The sequence below is a fragment of the Gopherus flavomarginatus genome, chromosome 19 (assembly GCF_025201925.1).
Source record: "Gopherus flavomarginatus isolate rGopFla2 chromosome 19, rGopFla2.mat.asm, whole genome shotgun sequence".
NCBI classification, from domain to species: domain Eukaryota; kingdom Metazoa; phylum Chordata; order Testudines; family Testudinidae; genus Gopherus; species Gopherus flavomarginatus.
Window position 1 is genome coordinate 2,252,841 of NC_066635.1, and position 13,420 is coordinate 2,266,260.

The following is a 13,420-nucleotide window of genomic DNA, read 5'->3' on the forward strand; positions in this document are numbered from 1 at the left end:
CCATGCACTGCTACAGACTAGGGATGGAATGACTAGGCAGCAGCTATGCAAAAAAGGACCTAGGGATTACAGTGGATGAGAAGCTGGATATTGGGCTGCATTAGTAGGAGCATTGCCAGCAGATCAAGGGAAGTGATTATCCACCTCTATTCGGCACTGGTGAGGCCACACCTGGAGTATTGCATCCAGTTTTGGGCCCCCCACTACAGAAGGGATGTAGACAAATTGCAGAGAGTCCAGTGGAGAGCAATGAAAATTATCAGGGGGCTGGGGCATGTGATTTACAAGGAGAGGCTGAGGGAACTGGGCTTGTTTAGTCTGCAGAAGAGAAGAGGTAGGATTTGATAGCCTTCAACTACCTGAAGGGGGGTTCCAAAGAGGATGGAGTTCGGCTGTTCTCAGTGATGGCAGATGACAGAACAAGGAGCAATGGTCTCAAGTTGCAGTGGGGGAGGTCTAGGTTGGAGATTAGGAAACACTATTTCACTAGGAGGGTGGTGAAGCACTGGAATGGGTTCCCTAGGGAGGTGGTGGAATCTCCTTCCTTAGAGGTTTTTAAGGTCTGGCTTGACAAAGCCCTGGCTGGGATGATTTAGTTAGGGCTCGTCCTGCTTTGAGCAGGGGATGGGACTAGATGACCTGCTGAGGTCCTTTACAATCCTAATCTTCTATGAGTCTATGATTCTAAATAGCTTTGAGGCGCGGGGCAGAAGCAGTTACAGGAGGCCTGGTCTCGGCATCATGGCCTGAATGGAACTTTGCAGGAAATGGGTTTTCCATCCTGGGGAACCTTTCAGGAGTTCAGAAATGTCCCTGTTCTGCACCGAGACAAATCCAAGGCTTCTCAGAATGGTTTGTGAAAAAACAGAGAGAAGCCGGCCTGGCCAGCAGCCTAGTGGTCAGGGCTCTGCCTTGGGATGAGAAGCCAACATCCAGGCCAAGCAGGGACTCCCAAATAAGTGACTGAACCCCTGGTTCTGGGGTATTCCAGCGTAAGACTTTCTCAGGAGCCTATTGAATCTGTTCTATGTTGTATAAATAATTAAATATTCCTGGGGCCAGAGTGAGAAACAGCCTTATAGCTCTGCAGCTGCAGCGTCCAATCCCATCTGTCCCGGCTCCCAATGGGCCTGGAGGGTCGGGGTCGGGGGATGCTCTGCCATTAGCAGCTTCCTCAGGGTGCCCTCTGAGTGCTTAGTTTCCCCTCACACCGCTGCAGCACAGCTCGCCACAGGCAGGGAGCAGGGAGCTGGGCCCGCCAGACCCTGCCAAGCTGGGTGGGGTGCCAAGCGGATTGAAGTTTAACTACACAATGGAGAAGGCTTTGGCACCAGCGTTATGGGTGGGCCAGTGGGACCGGGCAGACCAGAGGTGATGGTGATGTCTGCATGGGCCAGCGCTCCAGCTGCCAGGACAGGAGTGGAGGGATGGGTTTCCAGGCCATGGTGAACGAGGGAGCGGGAAGACATGGGAAGAGCCTGGGAGGGGCGGAAGATGGAACATGGTCATTAGCGACTGAGAATTGACAAGAGCTTGGGACAGGAGATGGCTCTGTGAGCTGCCCGCACAGTGGCTTCAGGCTGGGCTCCCGAAAAAACAGCCTCCATTCTGGGACTCCTGCAGACATTTCCCCATGGAGGGGATCCTGCTCTCCCCAAAGCCACTGGCTGGGTCATTCTGGGGACACAGTGACTCGCTGCTGTCACACCTGTTGTTAAGGCCCATGAAGGGATCCAGCTTTTTCTGGGGTCTGTTCCTGCTGTGGCTGCGAGCTGGACGAGTGCTGCTTCAGCACGGCACCCTCCTTCTTCATTCAGCAGCTCCGTCCTGACGATTGTGACTTTGCCCCCTAACAGGCTGCAGATCTGGGCCCCCCAGGGCTCCCCCTCTCTCTTCGCATGTACCTCCCCCCAGCCCTTGCTCCGTTGGGCTCTCCGTCCCTCCAGGCTCAGTCCCCTGGGTGTACCGCTCCACATCCAGAACAAGCCCTCAGTCGCTAGGACAGCAGCAAGGCTAGGAACACTCCATACAGCTGCCAATGGTGCCATCGGCAGCTTGGTGGAGTAGTTTTGGCAACGCAGCCCTGGAGCAGCGAGCCCCTTCATGACTGCGTGCCCAAGTGCCCAGCTGCAGAGAATGTTCTTCCAGGGTGTCTGAGAAGTGAGTCTTGCCTCTCACACTTACCTCTGATCCCTTCCAGAGATGCCGGAAATCTCACATGTGGCAAAAGCATGAAATCTTATCGACTCTGCTCTTCTGTTTGTTCCAGATTCCTGCCTCGAATGAGGACTGGACACCACGTATAAATTCCGGCAAGATTAAATAAATGTTGGATTTGATTGGGCAGGTTCTAGGCATCTCGGGAAGATGCTTGTGATTAAGTGGAAGTGTCACATACCTCACTGATCAAAGAGAGCAATGATTGATGAAATACTTGGGGGATTTTGTAACAGCCCAGTTATTAAGTAAAGTGGAGGGCGACCTCCGCTTTAATGGGAACTGAACAGAGTGGAAATAGCACTTGGCTGTGCAGAGAAACAGCCTGAAAGTTCACGTTTCAAACACCAGCGTTTAACTCTTCTCTTCCTTCAGCCTCAACAGGAAGCCAGAGCAACACAGAGCCCAGTGCTCATGCGCCCCTCCCTTCAGAACAGCTGAGCCTGGGATCCTGGCCACACCTGTGTGAGTAATTCCCAGGGCTCAGATAAGCACAGGTCTGGACTGACTACTGCCTTCCCCTCTCCCAGCAAGTGAATGCTCTGCCAGTCTCCACTAACCCCTTCGCCCTCCTCCCAGATCTATGCCTTTCCTACCTTCCCCTACTCCATATGTGTCTCTCCCCACACCTCCGCCTTTGCTCTGTCACTTTCTCATTCTCACCCTCAGTGCCCCAATCTCCCCTTTTTTCCCCTCTAGCCCTCTGTGTTGTGTGTGTGATACAGTCACACCTATAGTGCTCATTGTGCAAGGCGCTGCACAGACACCTAGTGAGAGACCCAGCCTGCCCAAAGAGCTCACACTCCGGCTAGGCAAAAGAAGGATCATTATCCCCATTGTACAGATGGGAACTGATGCCCAGAGAGTTAGTAACTGGCCCAAGGTCACATAATGCAGAGCTGGGACCTGAGGCCAGATCTCCTGGATCTCAGTGCAATACCCTTTCCAAAACATCATTCTTTCCCTCTACTCACCCCCTTCTCTCATCAGTCTCTGAAGGAGATGCTCCAACATATCCCCCTTCCTGGGACATTGCTGACTGGACACATGGTCCTGTGGGCATGTGGAGTGCAGGGAGAGAACGTTAACCTGGGCCAAAGTGAGCTGAGAGCCTGCACCCTGCCCAGAGCAGCTGATCAGCTGGCCACGGGTGTCGTACTTTTCGTACACAGCAAGTTATAGGGCTGGTGGGCTGCTACTGGCCGTGAGGCTTCTGTACCAATATGGAATGGCCACAAAGCTTCCTTCCCAGAGACACGCTCCAGAGGTACATTCACTAGGAGATCCTGGAATGCCCAGGCAGCTATGCCTGAGGTTAGCACCAGTTAGTGGCTGACCAGTACAATCCATTCCATCTCCCGCTTTAAGTTCTGCATTCCTACCATTTACAACAGTTATACTATTATGATGCCTTTGACGTTCAGTAGGGGTCAGAACAAGTGTCTCTGAACTGTATTGATTTTCTGTCTCACTAGGCCCATCATGGTTGCCCCGCTGTGGCAGAGAAGGTTGTTGGTCTTTGATCACGTGCACTCTGAGTGCCCAGCTTTTGTCTTGTGTTACTGGTGAAGTGGCCCATGCAGTTCGGAATATCCCCAGGGCTAGTCAGAGCTGTGTCAGTGACTTCAGCTCTGGGAGGGGCAGAAGGGGATTATAAGTCCCTTCTGAAATGATGGTCACATCTGCTCCTGAGTCAATTTTAAAGCCAATAGTCTTCCCAGGAAGATTCATTTTCACCCTCCAGGCTGGTGCTGTGTCATCACACATGACAGATCCCCAAACAACAGCCCTTGATTGTCTGTAATCATAGTTGCTGTGAAAGATTCTTGTCTGCAAGACCTGTAATTACCTTACAATTATTTTCATGTTTTGCATTCCCAAAATCACAGTTTTCTAACAATACATGCAACATTTTCTCTCAGTTCCTGAATTTTCTCGAATCTTTTTTCAGAAACCACATTTCTCCGAGGTGCGAAGTATGCATCAAGCATAGACAGAACTCTCTCCTAGTCATCTTTGTGATCGTCTGCAGTAAAGTCAAAGGATTTCAAGATATGCTCTGCTTGCTTCCCCACCGCCTCAATTAATGTTGATACCTGAATGCTCCCAGTTTCCTTATGGAGTTTTGTAACCATGTGAAATCTTGCTTCCAGTCTGTCCATTCTGAAGGGCATTGAAGAGCGGCATGTTGATGAGATTCTGCAATCTTTGCTGCTATTTTCTTTCTGTTTCTGTTCTCCTCTGATGCTAGTTTGTTTCCCACTCCATGTCAGGTACTTCTTGCAGGACTGATACTAGCACATCAGGCTTCTGTACCAGGTATGGACTAGCCACAGAGCTGCCTTCCCAGAGAGATACACCAGAGTGTTTTCCATGAGATCCTTAAATGCACTCTCAGGAATGGTTGTTGTGCTTAAAATGTTACACGAAGAGCCACCTAGTGGCTGCACAGTTTTATATCATTTTGCATGCCATGAAACGGGATGAACTCCTCACGGAAAGGCAGTGCCTAAGTGCGCAGGGCAGACGGGATGGCCCAGCCCAGCCACAGTGGGCTAGCAGCTGAGGCGAGGAGACACCAGCTGGCACAGGAGGTGGGGAGAAAGAAAGGAGTGGAACAGAGATGGAAGAGTAGCTAGCTCAGTAGGGAGGTGCTATGGGGACTCAAGCTGCCTCTCTGGCCAAATCCCCTTTACTCTGCCCTTTAGCACATTTTCTGTTCATTCTCTGGCTGCCTCCCATAGGGGCTGGTGCTTGCACTTGTCAGCATGGCCAGCAACTTTCCAGGAGCTGCTGCCCTTTGTTGAGCAGAATCAGCAAAGCAGCACCAGGAACAGGAGGCACAGCTGGGTCCTGGTCTAGTGGGATTAGTTAGTGCACAGGATGGACATAAGCCCTGCTTCCTTGGACAGAGGGGGCAGCCATCTGCACACAGGCCACTCTCTTGTGCTGAGACCTCAGCTGAGGCTCCCTGCCTGGCCCCAGGAGCAGCCCTCTGGGACTGACTTTCATAACACACGGCTCCCTGCTTCAGTCCCTGGGCTTCTCACCTGTTGGCCGTACACTGAACAGCTCAGGAGGGGCCTAGGACCCCAAACCACTGCTGCCTGGCTGAGCCAGACAAAGGAACCTCAGCCAGGGTTTGCCTGCCCAGGCCACAGGGCCAGAGAGGGGCATCCACAAAGGACTTCCCAGCTGGCTTCAAGGCCTGGTCTCCATACAACTGTGGGCTGGACATGGTGGTTCCAACTCAGGGCGCCCTACTTCAGCATAGCCAAGGGCCATGAGGAGTCCAAGCAGTGGAGCTCAGGAAGTGCTCATGCTGCATGAAGACTCCGCATGGCTGGCTCCAGACTCACCGGACAGGTGCATGTGCAGCCGCAATGCAGGGACAGATCTCGAGGGGGAAGCAGGGCTTGTTGAAGAGGAGATGCTAGAACAGTGGCCCGCTTGCAAGTGGAGATCCGGGGGCCCTGCGGGTGAGTGCAGAGCAAGGGTGCTTGATGGGAACTAAACCCCCCACAAGCAAAGGTCAGGGTCATTCAGGGGAAGGCACAACCGATGTGGAGCTGCTTTCTCCACTGTGTAGCCCCAACCCTTAGCAACGGGATGGTGCCCCCTGAGAAGAGTCATTCCATGTGGCCCCCCTGGGCTCTGACAGAACCCAGCACTGCTGACTTCCCCTGGCAGCAGGAGGGAAGAGGGGGGGATGTGACCCCCTCCAGTTACCCTGGCAGCCCCTCTCCCCCCAACCAGTGGGAGAAGGGGAGACTACAGCAATCCCCAGCAGCCAATGAGGGGGCAGAAGCCAGCCAAGCAGACAGGTGCCGGGAAAGCTAAAGGAGGCGCGAATGGCTCAGTGTTACAGGGGGTCTCCCGGCCGCCGGCCAACACAGCACTCGAGGCCCCTCACCTGGCCTGTCTGCAACGCCAGCCTGCAGACCGGCCTCAGGCGGGACAATCCACTTCTCCTGCCACAGCCTACCAGCCCCAGGACACAGCCCAGGTCTCCGGCCACCGCCTGCAGCCACAGCGGCTCAGGATTTGGATCCCCAGAGACCAGACCTGCCCTCAACTGAGCCCAGATGACAGAAAAGACTGGAAGTCCCCACTCCTGTTTTCCCATCAGCCAGGTACTAAGCCAGCGCTCTGCTCTGCAATGGCCTTACTCTCCTGGCCACACACTGCATGTTAGCGACACTGGAGCAAACTCCCACATGGACACGAGCCCTGGACATGGCCAGGGGCCCTGGGAAATGCAGAGGCCTACAGGGAGAAGGTGGGCAACTGAGCAGTATGGGGAGAAACCCGGCCATGGCCATGTGATCCCAGACAGTGGAAAGGTGTCACAGATCCTCCCAGTCTGGTCTATGCCCCAGCCGGAACTCCATCCCTGAGGAGTGACCCTTGCAGTGCTGGGACCCAGGGGCAGGGCCATGACCTCTGTGATGCTGAAACTGGGCCTTGAGGTGCCAGCACTCACTGTCTCCCCGGGGATCCCTGCGGTGAGACAACGCCTGTGGGAGGCCTGGCCAGCCCCTTCAGGGACCAGGTTTGCAGCCAGCGAGTGTTTGCAGCAGCCTTTTCCAAACAAGGTGACCAGTTCTAAGGTAGCTGCTAACGCTCCGAAAGCTCTGCAGTCAGCGCAGGGAAGCTCAGGTTAAAGCTGAGCTCAGGCTGGCCACTGCCCGGGCTCCCTTGAGCCAGGATCCTGCCGGAACCTGTCTCTGTTGCTATGTCTGGCAGCCCCAGAGAGCCCCAGGGACACGACACCCCAGCCCCTAGAGCTGCAGATCCCCATGTCTTTCCCAGGAAGCTCTGGGCACAGGCAAAACCTGAGGGATTCCTCGGTGGCAGGCTGCTCCTGTGGTCATTACAGACAGCAGAGCCAATAAAAGACTTGGGCAGCCTGGGGTGCCCCTGGGCTCCTCACAGGCCCTCTATGGCTGCCGGTGGGTGCCCCGATGCACCGCACACCCCCATGGACTCGACGGGTAAACCATGTGATGGGATCTCTGCACGGCCTTTTGCTGACCAGCAGTGCCATATGCCAGTGGATGGGGAGGTGCAGAGAGCAGGACACAGGGGGGTGTGAGCGTTGGGACGTCACTGACAGCTCTGTTCATGAGGCTCTGGTCTTTGGGGTGGCTGCCACCAGTGTCCTGCTGCGAGTGATGCTGTCTGACAGTGGGATAGGGGGCTCCTGGATAAGCAAACACCTTAGCCTCCAGCAAGCACTGGTTCCCGGGGGGCTCTGAGGATGGGAAAGCCTGACTCCCCGAGCCCTGGCATCAGCAGTCTGATGGGGACAGAGATATTTCCCCTGGAGTGGGAAATGTGATGCCCAAGACAGTCTCCCAAACCCAAACCCAGGGAGGGCAGCGCAGCAGCATGGAGATGCAGAGTGACTCTGGGAAAGACCCAGGCTCAGGGGTGGCTCTAGACATTTTATCCCCCCAAGCACGGAGGATCCGCTGGTCCCGTGGCTTCGGTGGACCTGTGGAAGGTCTGCCGAAGCCGTGGGACCAGTGGACCCTCCGCAGGCAAGCCACCGAAGGCACCCTGCCTGCTGCCCTAGCGGCGACTGGCAGAGCGCCCCCCGCAGCTTGCCGCCCCAGGCACACGCTTGGAGCGCTGGTGCCTGGAGCTGCCTCTGCCTAGGCTGCCACCTTGAGAACAGAGGGAGTGATGCCAAGGTGAGCGCCTGGCTGCAGACAAACCAGCATAGATGTTCCTGTACTAGGAGCCAGGGAGCTGATAAGCGCAGTAGGGAAGCCAGCTGCTGAGCCAGGGAATTGTTAGCACCAGCTCATCCATCTCCACTTCCCCAGTCATCTGGCTCTCGGTCCTGCATCTCAGCTCACTCCACTCTCCAGGCCAGGCGTCAAGCCTCCTCCACACTGAGCGGATGCCGCTCTGACCCTGCGTGGAAGGCCCAGTTCGCCTCCTCACCCTGCACTCGCACAGACGGAGACTGGGCGTGACCTTTGAACGAGGGAAATGGCCTCTGACTGCCCCGTGGCCCGAGCGAGCAGGCCAGGGCCACATGCCTTGGCTCCCCGGCTGGGAATGGTTTCCATGCAAATTCCAGTCATCAGTTAAACAAACCAGCCCTGGGCACCATTCCTGCGTCACGCTGAGCTCACTCATTAATCTGCCTGACACATGATGTCATTCGCAGCCACTTCCTCTCAGGGCGCAGCAGGGTAGTCAGGCCCTTCCCTTCGCGCCGCTGGGCGGGGTGGAAGCCACCTCTCGGAAAAGTCAGGAGACAGGCGCCTGCAAGGAACCTGGGCAGGCAGCACAGACCTGACCCCTGGCTCCAGTCCAGCCAGGGACAGGGGTGACTGGACAGCTGCACAAACGGGGTGTCCCTCTGGTGTGCGGGCGCAATGTGGGCAGCACCAGGAATGTGTTATGGCGGGAGTCTCCCCAGGCCCTAGACTCTTCCCCTGGGGACTCCTTGGGTGAGCTCAAGGGCCCCGCTCCGTACTGTGGCCTAGTCCCCTCTGGGGCTCGCGCATCCTGACACCCTTCGGCACAGTTTCTGCAGAAGCCAAGGGCAGACAGGACCAGAGACCGAGCTCCAGGCTGCGCCGATGACAGTTGCCAAGCCGGGTGTGCCTTGCTTGGAGCTGCATGGGGATAAGGAGGTGACATGGGCGTCTGGGGCTGGGAATCTGCCCCCTTTGCCAGTGCTTCAGTATCTTGCCTCCAGCCTGCAAATGCACCAGCTGCCTGGGCTGAGAGCCCTGCACGCCGCAGCCCCTGGGCTAAACAGGAGGAAAAGACAGCACCCTGTGCTCTAGCAGCTGATCAGCACATGGTCCTGTGCCCACGCCCCCACGCCCCACACAGGAAGGGCTGCCCATGGAGTGTCCGCTCTGTGTCAGCAGGGGAAACCCAGAATCCCAGTAATTCTACCCAGGCTGGGCACAAGTCTTCTCTTGCTGCTCTAGGAGGGGTGGGGGCTCATCTGCCCACTGCCCCGGGAGGGGGAATAGGGCAGGTTTCCTCCTTTACAATCTGCCTGGATCCCCAGCTCCTTTGCCTCGGCTCTGGGATCCAGGATTCAGCGGGACTAGGGACACCTGTGGCTTTAGCCCAGCTGGTCAGCAATGGGGGAGGGGCAGGGTGCCATTTCAAAGGGCTTTGCCTGGCTCCAGGCACCGTAACTGCCCCGCCGCTGCTGCACCTGCTGAGGGGAGTCGAGTGAGTGGTCAAGTGCACCGGTGGAAACTTCGCTCACAAGCACAGGGCACAGCAAGGGGTTCGTGGGGCCTCTCCTGACTGGGCAGCGAAGATGGCAGGCGGAGGGAGGGAGGGCCAGCCTTGCTCATGTGAACAGGCCCATGTCCTCCTCCACCTCAGGGAGGGGAGGGATCGAGCCCTCCGAGAGCGACTCCTTTTTCCAGCATGCCGTCCAGCTGCCTGGCTCCGCTCGCATGAGCAAACTTCTTGGCCGGGGACGTGACTCGTTTTGGGGAGGGAAAGTTGTTAATAAATCACGAAAGCAGCGATGGGGTTTCATGTCTGTGACACTGCCATGGCAGCGGTCGCTGCCTGTGCTGCCAAACGGAACACAGGCAGGGCGCTGGGGTGCTGGCCACGCTGCCCGCCGACGCAATCCGTCTGCAATGCCATTAGCACCGAGGATTTGTTTATTTGAATTGTGTATTTATATCAAGCCATTTTCCCCAATGCAGCAGGAAATTGTTGGAATAGCTACATACCTGGCTGGCCGGCTAAGGAGCAGGCAGCCAAGAATTAATACAAGCATTGGTGTTGCCTACAACATCTGCACTGCAAGTGCCTGGGGACCTGCGTGTGTGACAGAGGGGCACAGGCTGCCTTCCACGCCATGGCTCCCAGTGCCACCTGGGGAAGCGACACTTCTTTCCCAAGCAGGCAGTGGGAGCCGCACACCTGTGATATGCGAGTGGCAGGCAGGTGTAAGAGACATGGCTGGGGGGACACCACCTCAGCATGCTCTGCAATTTGCAACCAGCGACCCAGGCAGAATGTTCTGTCCGGGTCCCTCGTGGCACAGGATGGGAGTGATGCACGGGGAGCCTTGGGGCATGACACACATAGGTGCTCTGCACAGTAATCAGAGCTTCGGCCCTCTGGGGGCAGAGTCTAGCACGCTTCCCTTGCGGGGTCCCAGAGTACATTTACAGGAGCAGGCTGTATGCCTGTGGCCTAACTCATCCCGGCACTGGGAGTTACACCCGCAAGGGACAGAAGATGAGCAAAGCTATTAGTCTGGCAGGGGCACAGGTATTAGGGTGATGGGCACCAGCACAAAACCCTAGCCCAGAGAGAGAGGGGATGTGTATGGGGCTAGAGAGAGAGAGTGCATGGGGTGGGGTGGGGTGGAGATAGATAGATAGATAGATAGATAGATAGATAGATAACCACTGGCCTTTGCACTCTCAGAGCGGGTGGTGTACAGAAAACCTCCACAGCTGACACTATTATGGCTGCCAGGTAGTCCCCACATGTAGGGTGAGGGGCTGGCTGTGACCTGTAGACTCTCCAATGGCTTGAGACCTGCTTACCCAACAGTCCCCCTTCTCTGCCCTCATAGAAGGGCTGCTGTCAAGATCGGGAGAGCTGCGGGAGCTGCAGCCTGCTAGGTTTGATGTGTGCTCTGACTTTCCCCAAGTGTACCATGGTATCCCAGCCCTCCGCCAATGCCCACACATATGTCAGTTTGTCAGCATGAGCTATGAGTTTCCCGTCTGCAGACCTCATCCCTCTCTTGTTCCATTCCAGAACCCAATCCACTAGGGACCGATGGACCCAGTCGGAGTCTGGGAAAATGGTGACCTCCTGAGTCGTGGGGGTATTCTCAAGGGCTACTGCTATAGCCACAATTTTGGCTGTTTGGGCAGAGTATGGTGCACGCTGTCCCCTCAGCACCTCGCCTGTAGGCACTTTTACAGCAGCGAAGCCCAGGTGCGGATGGTCATTTTCGTAAAAACAAGAGCCTTCCACAAACCAAACAATATCTGCTACTCCCAGCATCTCACTCAGCACGGCCCCTCCCTCGAAAAGCGACGGATCCCGAGGCAGTGGCACAGGTAATGGGCATTCGTGCTCTTCCCCGTCTCTCAGGAGGCCGTAAGGTATTGGGGACAGTACTGGGGTTTTTCCATATCTACACTTTCGTTTAACAAAGCCAGGGTCCATTTTGCCAATCTAGGGCTAGATACGTGGCCATTGTTAATTTTACCAGTGAGTATATACTTCACTGGGGAGTGGGCTGTTTTTAGTAACACAAGGGACAAACCCACCAGATAGTCCCAATGCTGTAGTGCCCAAACGAGTGCCAGGACCTCCTCCTCACATGGGGTGAATCCCTTCTCTATCTCACTCAGGGTCTTGGAGGCAGAAGCTACAGGTCGGAGACCTGTCCCATGGTTCTGGCTTAGCACAGCTTCCATTCCCTTGTCTGTCGTTGCCAGTTGCAATACAAATGGTTCTCCCCGGGGATATGATAGGGCTGGGGCTTGGGGCCATGGCTTCCTGCTCCTGCGGGCCCTAGTTCCATTCTGCCCCTTTCTTTAACAATAATGCAACAGAGCTGCTTTTTCTGAAAACGCCTTCTATAAAATCTCGGGAGAAGTTAACCACGCCCAGGAAGGATCTCAGAGCGGTTATGTCTGTGGGGAATGGGAGTTTGAGAATCAGCTGAACCCTCTGTTGGTAAGGGGAGTGCCCTTCTTGTCCCAGGGTTACCTCAAGACAGCGTACCTGTAGGGAGCAACTTGCCACCTTCTGCAGCTCAGGGTTGTTGGGAAGGCAGAGTGGATCACAGCGCATCACAGGTGTGGGCTTAATGTCCCATGATGCAGTTTTTTCCATCTCATCGTTCCATGGCCTTCCAACTGCACTGCATAGTATTTTTCAGTGGCCCCTGTTTGCTGTATGCCCACCATCTCTGTCTGAAAGCATGGACCCTGCACTGCTCTCAACTGTTGTGATTACTGGTATGATCACATCGCAGATGGTCATGCAGCATATCATGCACTCCCAATCGGAACAAGGAATCAGAGGTTCCTGATCTGCTGTGTGCCATAGAAAGAAACAACACCAGATTCCTTTTGGCATTCATGGAGCAGCTGCACGTGGTAAGCCATCGCTTTTGGGCTTGGGAAATAAGCACTGCGTGGTGGGATCGCACGGTTATGCAGGTCTGGGATGACAAGCAATGGCTGCAGAACTTTTGGATGAGGAAAGCCACCATCCTGAAACTCTGCAGAGCTCACCCCATTACTGCAGTGCAAGGACACCAAAATGATGGCTGCCCTCTTGGTGGAGAAGCACTTGGCAATTGCTGTGTGGAAGCTGGCAACTCCAGACTGCTCTAGGTCAGTCATGAATCAGTTTGGAGTTGGGAAGTCAACCGTTGGAAGCTGGGAAGTCCAACGTTAATGCAAGTGTGCAGGGCCATTAATTGCATCTTGCTACAAAGGACTTTGACTCTTGGCAGTGTGCGTGAAATAGTGGATTGCTTTGTGGCAATGGGATTTCCTAACTTCAGCAGAGTGATAGATGGCATGAATATCCCAAATTTGGCCCCAGATCATCTTACAAAAGAGTACATCAATGGAAAGGTATCCTTCCCTATGGAATTTCAGGCACATGTGGCTCACCATGGCCTTTTCACTGACATCAACATGGGGTAATCCAGGAACATGCATGATGCACGCATCTTCAGGAACACTGGCTCTACAGAAAGCTGCAGAAGATTCCAATGGGAGATGTTGGAATGCCCATAATGATCCTGGGAGACCCCGCATACCCCTTACTCCCATTGCTCATGAAGCCTTATAGGGGAAACCTGGACAACATCAAGGAGCCCTTCAACAATAGGCTGAGCAGGTGCAGAATGACTGTAGAACGTGTCTTTGACACGTTGGTGATGTTTTTATGGCAGGTTAGACCTAGATGAGGAAAATATTCCCATGGTCATAGCAGCCTGCTGCACACTCCATAATATTGGTGAGGCTAAGGGTGAGATGTTTCCCCTGGGTGGAGCACAGAGGCAGATTTCCTGGCAGCTGATTTTGAGCCAAGCTATTAGAAGGGCACAGTAGTTAATCAGAGAGGCTTTGTGGCAACATTTTGACTATGAGTATCAGTAATGTGCCTTTCTATACAGCATTCTGCCATGCTTTGTTAACTTGTTGCCCCT

The 13,420-nt window shown here is 55.0% G+C and overlaps 1 protein-coding gene across 2 annotated transcripts in view; it reads left to right on the forward strand.

Annotated features, from left to right (window-relative positions):
- The first annotated feature begins 356 nt into the window (after window positions 1-356).
- LOC127037470 (claudin-3-like) overlaps window positions 357-13,420 on the forward strand; it is a 134,986-nt gene continuing 121,922 nt past the window's right edge. Inside the window, exon 1 of one of the 2 annotated variants that reach the window (XR_007770373.1) lies at window positions 357-551. The gene's annotated coding sequence lies outside the window, so the exon portion shown is untranslated. The remainder of the gene's footprint in view (window positions 552-13,420) is intronic. The other variant, XM_050929230.1, reaches the window with a different exon arrangement.